Below are 10,056 nucleotides of genomic sequence, written 5' to 3' on the forward strand. Positions count from 1 at the left end.
TTGAGAGAAGTAATTTCTCCTCATCTATGTTTTAAATCTGCTACCCCTTATCCTAAAACTATGACCTCTCATTCTAGATTGCCCCACAAGAGGAAACATCCTCTCTATGTCTACTTTGTCAATCCCCTTAATCATCTTATATACCTCAATTAGATCTCCTCTCATTCTTCTATACTCTAGACAGTAGAGGCCTAAAGTGCTCAATCTCTCTTCATAAGACAAGCCCTCCATCTCTGGAATCAATCTAGTGAACCTCCTCCGAACTGCCTCCAATGCAACTACAACCTTTCTCAAGTAAGGAAACCAAAACTGTATGCAATACTCCAGGTGCAGTCTCACTAATGCCTTGTACAGTTGCAGCAACACTTCCCTACTTTTATACTATATTCCTTTAGCAATAAATGCCAAAATTCCATTTGCCTTCCTTATCACCTGCTCTACCTGCAAACTAGTTTTCTGCGATTCATACACGAGGACACCCAGATCCTTCTGCACTGAAGCATTTTGAAGTTTCTCTCCATTTAGATAACAATTTGCCTTTCTATTCTTCCAACCAAAATGGATAACCTCACACATGTTAAAATCCATCTGTCAAATTTTGGCCCATTTATCTAATCTATCCATATCCATTTTTAGATTTCTTGTTTCCTTATTGTAACTTACTGTCCCACCTATTTTAGTGTCATCTGCAAATTTGGCTATAGTACTTTCTATCCCTGCATCCAAGTCATTTATATAGATTGTAAATCGTTGGGGCCCGAGGACCACTAGTTACATCTTGCCAACCAGAAAAAGACCCATTTATCCCAACTCTCTGTTTTCTGTTGGTTAGCCAATCTTCTATCCAAGCTAATAAATTGCCCCTAACCCCATGCGATTTTACCTTGTGTATTAACTTTTTGTGCAACACCTTATCAAATGTCTTCTGGAAGTCCAGATATATTACATCTACAGGATCCCCATTATCCACTTTACTTGTTCATCTTCTAAGAACTCTAGCAAATTAGTCAAACACGATTTACCATTCATAACACCATGCTGATGCTGATGGATTGCGTTTGACTTTCTAAATGTCCTGTTATTACTTCCTTAATAATGGATTCTAATAATTTCCCAACGACAGATGTTAAACTAACTGATCTATAGTTTCCTGCTTTCTGCCTCCCTTTTTGAATAAGGGCATTACATTAGCTTTTTTCCAATCCACTGGAACCTTTCCCGTATCCAGAGAATTTTGGAATATTATAACCAATGGATCCACCATCTCCACTGCCACTTCCTTTAAGACCCTAGGATGTAGGCCATCAGGCCCTGGGGACTAGTCTGCCTTCAACCCCAATAGTTTGCTCAGAACTTTTTCTCTAGTGATGATGATTGTTCTAAGTTCCTCTCTATCTCTAACCTCTGCTTTACCTGATACTATTGGGATGGTACTAGTGTCCTCCACCATGAAAACTGAAGCAAAATACTAATTTAGTGTCTCTGTCATTACTGTGTTCCCTTCTATTAACTCCCCAGTCTCATCCTCCAAAGGACCAACATTCTCTTTAGCTGCTCTCTTCCCTTTTATATACTTATAGAAGCTTTTGCTATCCGTTTTTATATTTTGCGCTAGTTTTCTTTCACCTTTGCTCTTTTTATTACTTTTTTAGTAACCCGTTGTTGATCTTTAAAAGTTTCCCAATCTTCCAGCCTGCCACTGGCCTTTGCAATATGGTATGCCTTAGGTTTTGTCTTTATGTGATCTTTAACTTCCTTGCTTAGCCATGGATGTTTATTCCCCCTCGAGAATCTTTCTCACTGGAATATATTTTAGTTGGGATAAATTGAATATCTCCTTAAACATCTGCCACTGCTCATCAATTGTCCTACCTTGTAGTCTTCCTGCCTAGTCCACGAGGGCTAAATCTGACCTCATGTCTATATAATTACCTTTGTTTAACTCCAGAACACTCGTGTGGGACTCCAGCTTCTCGCCCTCAAACTGAATTTGAAATTCTAGCATGCTATGATCACTTTTCCCTAGAGGATCCTTAACAAAGAGATCATTTATTAATCCCACCTCATTACACAACATCAGATCTAGAATAGCCTACTCCCTGGTTGGTTCCACAACATATTGCTCCAAAAAACAATCTCTAATATATTCAATGAACTCTCCCTTGAGGCTACACTTGCCAATTTGACTAATCCAGTCTATATGCATATTAAAATCACTAATGATTATTGCCGTACCTTTCTTACAAGCCCCCAGTATTTCCTAGTTTATACTGTGCCCCACTGCGGAACTACTGTTTGGGGACCTATAGATTACTCCCACCAGTGACTTCTTTCCCTTGCTAATTTTTATTTCTACCCAGACTGATTCTACGCCTTGATCTCCAGTGCCTATATCATTTCTCACTGCAGCACTGATCTCTTCCTTTACTAACAAAGCTACACCACCTCCTTTTCCTTCCTGCCTATCCTTCCGAAATACTGAATACCCTTGGATATTCAATTCCCAAACCTGGTTTCCCTGCAACCATGTCTCAGTAATCGCCACTAAATCATCTCTATTTGCACTGTTAACTCATTTATTTTATTCTGAATTCTTCGTGCATTCAGATACAAAGCCTTTAAGTTTGTTCCATTATTAAATTTCCCTCATTTGGGCCTCCTTATCTCGAGAGACAATGGATACGCGCCTGGAGGTGGTCAGTGGTTTGTGAAGCAGCGCCTGGAGTGGCTATAAAGGCCAATTCTGGAGTGACAGGCTCTTCCACAGGTGCTGCAGAGAAATTTGTTTGTTGGGGCTGTTGCACAGTTGGCTCTCCCCTTGCGCCTCTGTCTTTTTTCCTGCCAACTACTAAGTCTCTTCGACTCGCCACAATTTAGCCCTGTCTTTATGGCTGCCCGCCAGCTCTGGCGAATGCTGGCAACTGACTCCCACGACTTGTGATCAATGTCACACGATTTCATGTCGCGTTTCCCTACTCTTGTACAATTCCTTGGTGCAATATGATGTTCACACGTTCTGTCCCTTTTATTTTCTACCTCACTACTAACCTGCACTCCTGCCTTCTCCTTTAACTTCCTATTTTTCCGTGCAACTGAACCCTCCCCCACCACCCCCCCCACCACCCCCACACTATTTAGTTTAAAGCCCTAGCTACAGCCCTAGTTATTCAATTCGCCAGGACTCTGGTCCCAGTATGATTCAGGTGGAGCCCATCCCATCGGAACAGCTCCCTCCTTCCCCAGTACTGGTGCCAATGTCTCATGCATTCAAACCCATTTCTCCCACACCAATCTTTGAGCAACGCATTTACCTCTTTAATCTTATTGACCCTTTGCCAATTAGCTCGTGGCTCATGTAGTAATCCAGAGATTATTACTTTTTTGGTACTGCTTTTTAATTTAGCCCCTAGCTGCTCAGCAGAACCTCTATCCTCATTCTACCTATATCGTTGGTACCTACATGGACCACAACAACTGGATCTTTCCCCTCCCACTCCAAGTTCCTCTGCAGCCCAGATGAGATACCAGAATCCTGGCACCAGGTAGGCAACACAGCCTTCAGGACTCTCGATCCTGGCCACAGAGAACGTTGTCTATGCCCCTAACTATACTATCCCCGATTATGACTACATTTTTCTTTTCTCCCCCAACTTGATTGTCTCCCTGTACCACAGTGCTATGGTCAGTTTGCTCATCCTCCCTACAGTCCCTGCTCTCGTCCACACAGGGAGCAAGAATCTCAAACCTGTTGGACAAGGACAATGGCTGAGGCTCCTGCAACACTACCTCCTGGATCCATCTACCTGCCTCACAGTCACACCCTCCTGTCCCTGACCACTGGCCGAATTAAAGGTAGTTAATCTAAGAGGTGTGACTGACTCCTGAAACACAGCGTCCAGGTAACTCTCCCCCTCCCTGATGTGTCGCAGTGTCCGAAGCTCAGACTCCAGCTCATCAGCTCTGAGCCCAAGTTCCTCGAGCAGCCAACACTTGCTACAGGTGTGGTCACCAGTAACCACAATGGGGTCCACCAACTCCCACATCATGCAGGTACAACACATCGCCTAGTCCTGCATCTCTATTTTATATAATTAGATATTAATTTGTTATTTAAATTTCCGACTGGTCTTTAGTTTTTTTTAAATCAGCTTTAGTCTTCAGTTTATATACTTATAAATCAATCACGTCTTACTCTATGTTGATTCAATTAAATTAAATTAAAAACTTACTTGAATCCTGACCCCAGCTGCTTTCCGTTTTCCTGCTCTCGCTGTTCAATGTGACGTCACTCTGACGTCACTTTTCAATTTTCCCCCGGCTCCTCGGGCTCCGCTCCTCTCTGTCTCTCTCCCACACAGGTTTTGATGCACTTTTTGAAACCTCTGGTCCTGCTGCTCCTCGAGCTCCGCTCCTCTCTGTCTCCTCACAGGCTCAGAAGCCATGTCTTTAATAGGTAGCCCTTGTCCCCAAGAATCCACCCCTGAAGGCGTGCGAGGGGACTGAAAAACTGAGACACCTGGAACTATTAGAGTATGGATGTGTTGTAGTTGCTTCCCGGGAAAAGCCTTCGGTAGTCACAGACCAGTTGAACGTTGATTGAATGGAAGCCCTTCCTGTTGATGAAGGCAGCTGGCTAGTCCATGGGAGCCTTGATGGCCACATGTGTGCAATCTATCAGACCTTGCGCCCGGGGAATCCAGCTATGGCCCTGAAACTGACGGCCCTCTCAGCCTGACTGTCAGGGTCGGTCAATTCAGTGCACACAGTTGCCGGCCCTCTTGAACAGGACATTGGTCACCTCCTTGATGCAGCGATGAACTGCTGCCTGGGAGACCCCAAATATGTCCCTGGTGGATCCCTGGAAAGATCCAGATGAATAGACGTTTCGTGCTACGGTAATCTTTAGGGCCACTAGCATAGGGTTAACCCCAAATCCCAAAGGTCCCAAATCGTCCTGCAGATGGCCTTATAAGTCAGTAACAGCCTCCCAGGAAGCCATAGTCTTCCCTGAGAGTGTTGCTCGGACATTTGGAGGTAGGTAATGCGAGTCCTGTAGACTCTCTGCTGTACGTGGACTCTTCTTGGCCTGGTCAGCTGCTGCTGCTCTCGTCATGGAGCTTCAGGGTCAGGCATAGCTGCCTCTTGGGTCTGCCTCCATCAGAGGTGCCTCAACACACCAAGGGAATCCAAAAAAAGGGTGCATGAGACCCATGGCAGGTGTCCTGGGGCCTTCGGATCACTTCAGATGCAGAGATGACCCTGCCTTGGGAACTATGCTTATCAACCTTTGCTCAGCGGAATGCCTGATGTGCCTCAAGATTCAAACTTACTGATGGGCTACCATCTTTTCCAGTAGTGTGAGCCACCACACACAGTAATACAGCAGTTATGAGACCCTCTAATGCCACCCCCCCCGATACACCAAACCTAAACCCTTGCAGAACCACCGATGCACACAACCCCTTTGCAGAGTCCCTGATACACACAACCCCCTTGTAGAGCCTATATCAGCAGAGTGACAATGGCCTCAGAAGCTACCACTTCCCCTATGCTGCAAGGTCAGGATACCTCCCCGTCACAGCACTGAGGCTTCCCGCCTCAGTGCCACCAAAATTTAACAGTCGCAAAGCTGAAGGCATGTGAGTGCCACATGCCATTCACAAAATCGTGGTCCAGTCATTAAGTCAGAGGTAATTACATTTAAATTCATGTTAAACAGCATTCTCCGTCCCCTTCATGCCACCAAACCTGCCTTAAACAAGAGCTCAAAGTTCAGCCCTTCATGTGCGCCACAAAAAGTTTCAGTTTTGACCGAAACTCTGATGCGTACTGTGTCAAATCGCAAATCTGCTTTCCCTTTCCCTGAAATTTCAGATTCAGTTTATTCAAGTGGGCGGTGATGTCAGTCAGAAAATGCAAGTCACACTGCCACACTTCATCTCAATCACAATGTAAGTTGCCAACTTTCCTTTATCCGCAAGACAGTCTCGAATTCGAGTGAGCAAGGCAAGAAATCGATGCACAACCTTTCCACTACGCAGCCATTATATATTCATAAAGTAGATGATTTCTATACAGGGTTGACAGGGCAGGGTGTACCTTTGTCGTATCCAATACCTTGGTCCATATCAAATAGTTCCTGTTTTATTCTTATTAGCCTTTTTGTAGTGGATTGATATAACTGAGTTGCTTGCTAGGCAATTTCAGAGATCAGTTACGTGTCAACCACATTGCTGTGGGTCTGGAGTCACATATAGGCCAGACCCACAGTAAAATTGAAGTCAATGGGCATTGGCGGGAAAAAACTCCACTGGCTGGAGTCATACCTGGCACAAAGGATGATGGGTGTGGTTGTTGGAGGTCAATCATCTCAGCCCCAGGACATTACTACAGAATTCCCTCAGAGTGGTGTCCTCGGCCCAGCTATCTTCAGCCGCTTCATCGATGTCCTTTCCTCCAGAAATGGGCATTTTTGCTGATGATTGCACTGTGTTCAGTACCATTCACAACACCTCATAAATCAAGCCCTAGACAACATTCAGGCTGGGGCTCACAAATGGCAAGTGGAAAGTAAAATTCATGCCACACAAGTGCAGGCAATGACCATCTTTATTTATTATTTTTTTTAATTTAGAGATACAGCACTGAAACAGGCCCTTCGGCCCACCAAGTCTGTGCTGACCAACAGCAACCCATTTATACTAATCCTACATTAATCCCATATTCCCTACCACATCCCCACAATTCTCCTACCGCCTACCTACACTAGGGGCAATTTACCTATCAACCTGCAAGTCTTTGGCTGTGGGAGGAAACCAAAGCACCCAGCAGAAACCCACGCAGTCACAGGGAGAACTTGCAAACTCCACACAGGCAGTGCCCAGAACTGAACCTGGATCACTGGAGCTGAGAGGCTGCAGTGCTAACCACTGTGCCACTCAACAGCAATGAATCAAACCATCTTCCCTTGATACTCAATGACATTTCCATCATTGAATCCCCCACCATCAACATCCTGGGGTCACCATTGACCAGAAACATAACTGGGCCAATCACATAATTACTGTGGCTACAAGAGCAGGTCAGAGACTGGGAATTCTACATCGAGTAACTTATCTCCTGACTCCCCAAAGCCTCTTCACCATCTACAAGGCACAAGTCAGCAGTGTGATGGAATACTCTCCACTTGCCTGGATGAGTGTGGCTCCAACAACACTCAAGAAGCTCGACAACCGTCCAGGACAAAACAGCCTGCTTGATTGGCACCTCATCCACCACCTTCAACATTCAGTCCTTCTGCCATTGATGCACAGTGGCCGCAGTGTGTACCATCTACAAGATGCACTGCAGCAACTCACCAAAGCTTCTTCAATCGCACCTTCCAAATCGGCAACCTCGATCACCTCAGAGGACAAGAGTAGCAGACATATGGGAACACCACCACCTGCAAGATCCCCTCCCAGCCACACACCATCCTGACTTGGAACTACATCACCATTTCTTCACTGTCACTGGATCAAAATGCTGGGACTCCCTTCCTAACCGCACTGTGGGTGTACGTACACCAGATGGACTGTAGCAGTTCAAGAAGGCAGCTCACCACCACCTTCTCAAAGGCAATTAGGGATGGGCAATAAATGTGTGACCTCAAGTTTTTAATTCCAAAACAAGTAAAAGCAACAATGGGAAATGAGTGTACAAAAAGAATTTGAACTCTCATTCTGTAAATTTCAGCGGAAAGATCGGCAGAGGGAAAGAAGGAAAAATTGGCTGCTGATTCACTATGAGCTCGTTTTGCTCTGCAAGCCAAAATCAATTTCATCACCACCCCCACCTCCTGCCATATCATAAATAAGATTTTAAACTAAGTTTTAAAAAAATGTTAAAACATGAAACTATTATGATATTTATCAATTGAATTTGTAAGTGACTTTTAATACCTTTGCTTAAAGGCCTCAACCCTCCTAAACGTCTGGGTTTGATCCAGCTGTTTGTGCTGAAAGCAGCAACTCTGTTTGCAAAAGACAGATGCTACATTTTGAATATAAGGAGAGTGTATAATTTCCCGGAATGCATCAGTACCATTTAAGCCGACCAAATGGTTGGCTTTCAAAATTATTTGAAGAGAAGCTGGTAGACAAATTCAGAAGTTATATGACGGTAAAATGTATACCTTGGTTTTTTTTAATTGTAATGGCTGCTGTCTGTGTATGAGAGAGAGAGAGAAACAGAAAGCATGAAATTGGGCTCGGTAATGTCTGTTGGCTGGGTGCTATGGGTGCCTTTCGGGCACCAAAATGGCATCCGCTGCGTCTGCACATACTTCTGCCATGATGGCGTCGGATGGCATCTTGGTGATGGCTCTAGGTATGCAGAGCAGACAGGCAGGTCATAACATCAATCAGCATGTAACATTGACATGATGCCAGTGCTCCCATTTTGGAGCCCAACGCTGAACATTCACTCCCTCCACCACCAACGCACAGTGGCAGCAGTATGTGTACCACATACAAGATGCATTGCAGAAACTCAGCAAGGCTCCTTCGACAGCACCTTCCAAACTCGTGATCTCTACCACCTAGAAGAACAAGGGCAACAGATGCCTGGGAACACCACCACCTGCAAGTTCCCCTCCAAGTCACAGAGCATGCTGACTTAGAACTATATCTCCGTTCATCACTGTCACTGGGTCAAAGTCCTGGAACTCCTTCTCGAACAGCACTGTGGATGTACCTACCCCACATGGACTGCAGTGATTCAAGAAGGCAATCAATTAGGAATGGGCAACAAATGCTGGCCTTGCCAGCAATGCTTATATCCCATGGAAGGATAAAAAAGAGGACATCAGGGCTGTTCCTGAAACCCAATCCCACCCGTGGGGAAGCAGTCACAGTCCCCTATTTTCATGGGGTGGACTGCAAATTGGCTGGAGGACAAGTTGAGTGGTCAATTGGCAGCTGCAGGGGCAGGTACAATGGCAAGGCAGAAAGAGCAGGCCTGATTTAAACCACCACATCAGCCATTACTGAGGCTGCCATGTTTGAGATTTACTTGTTGGAATAAACATGGAACAAGAAAGGCAGAGGGCTGCAACACAAAGAAGGACTGCCCTGGAGGCACTGAGGGAGGTCCTCTTTCTGGAGGGTGGAAAGAGAAGACCACCCTCCCAGATCAAAAAGGCCTGGATCGAGAGGGCAGAGACTGTGAGCAGATTCAGTGTGATCTGCAGGAACTGAGTCCAGTACAAGAAGAGGTTCAATGACCTTCTTCACTCTGGCAAGATGTGTGCAACACCAGACGATGAGGACAGGCCTCTGGGTATTCAAACTCCCGTAAACAGATCAACTACAGAACCTGAAGGCGCACACTGCTCCTGAACATGGGAGGAGTGTGAGCCCATGGCACTTACTGAACCCTCAGCAAGCATCAGAGCCATAGTGCTGCTGAGGACCTGCCAACACTGATACATGCAGCTTCTAATGGCAATGAACCGATGGCATTGGCCATCGAGTCCAGCAGTACCTTATCTCTCTCTTTTGTCCTTAAAGGAGAAATGGACACATAATGCCCGTGAAAGGGTGCTGACCAGATGAAGAGTGCCCAACCTACACATCATCACCACCATGGAAGAGGGAGCCACGGAGATCACCAGGGTCGCTGGCCACTAGCAAGTTGGGGAAGTCGAGATGGGCATCCCTGGTGGAGAAAGTGAATAGAACCTGGAATGTGTACATTAAGGGAGTGCATTGCACTCCAGTCAGTCTGACAGTATGCTGAACACTCAGCTACATTGGGAAGCCTCAGCACTGCAGAGGCGTCTGCTCTCAAATGCTGGTTCCCATGATCTCTTCTTGTGTTTCCTGCAGATTTTGATGTTGAGGCGCAAAGGCAGATTCCTGGTACCATCACTGGACCAAGCACTGCCAGAGCAGACCTCAGAACATGCACCATCACACCTTACAAGCTCACCCTCCACCAGCACAGATACAATCACCTTGGTGGGTCCTGGCACATGCAAAGATAGGATGACATTGGGTGATGAGCATGTCATGAGTG

This window comes from Heterodontus francisci, chromosome 7 (genome assembly GCF_036365525.1).
Source record: "Heterodontus francisci isolate sHetFra1 chromosome 7, sHetFra1.hap1, whole genome shotgun sequence".
Lineage (NCBI taxonomy): Eukaryota > Metazoa > Chordata > Chondrichthyes > Heterodontiformes > Heterodontidae > Heterodontus > Heterodontus francisci.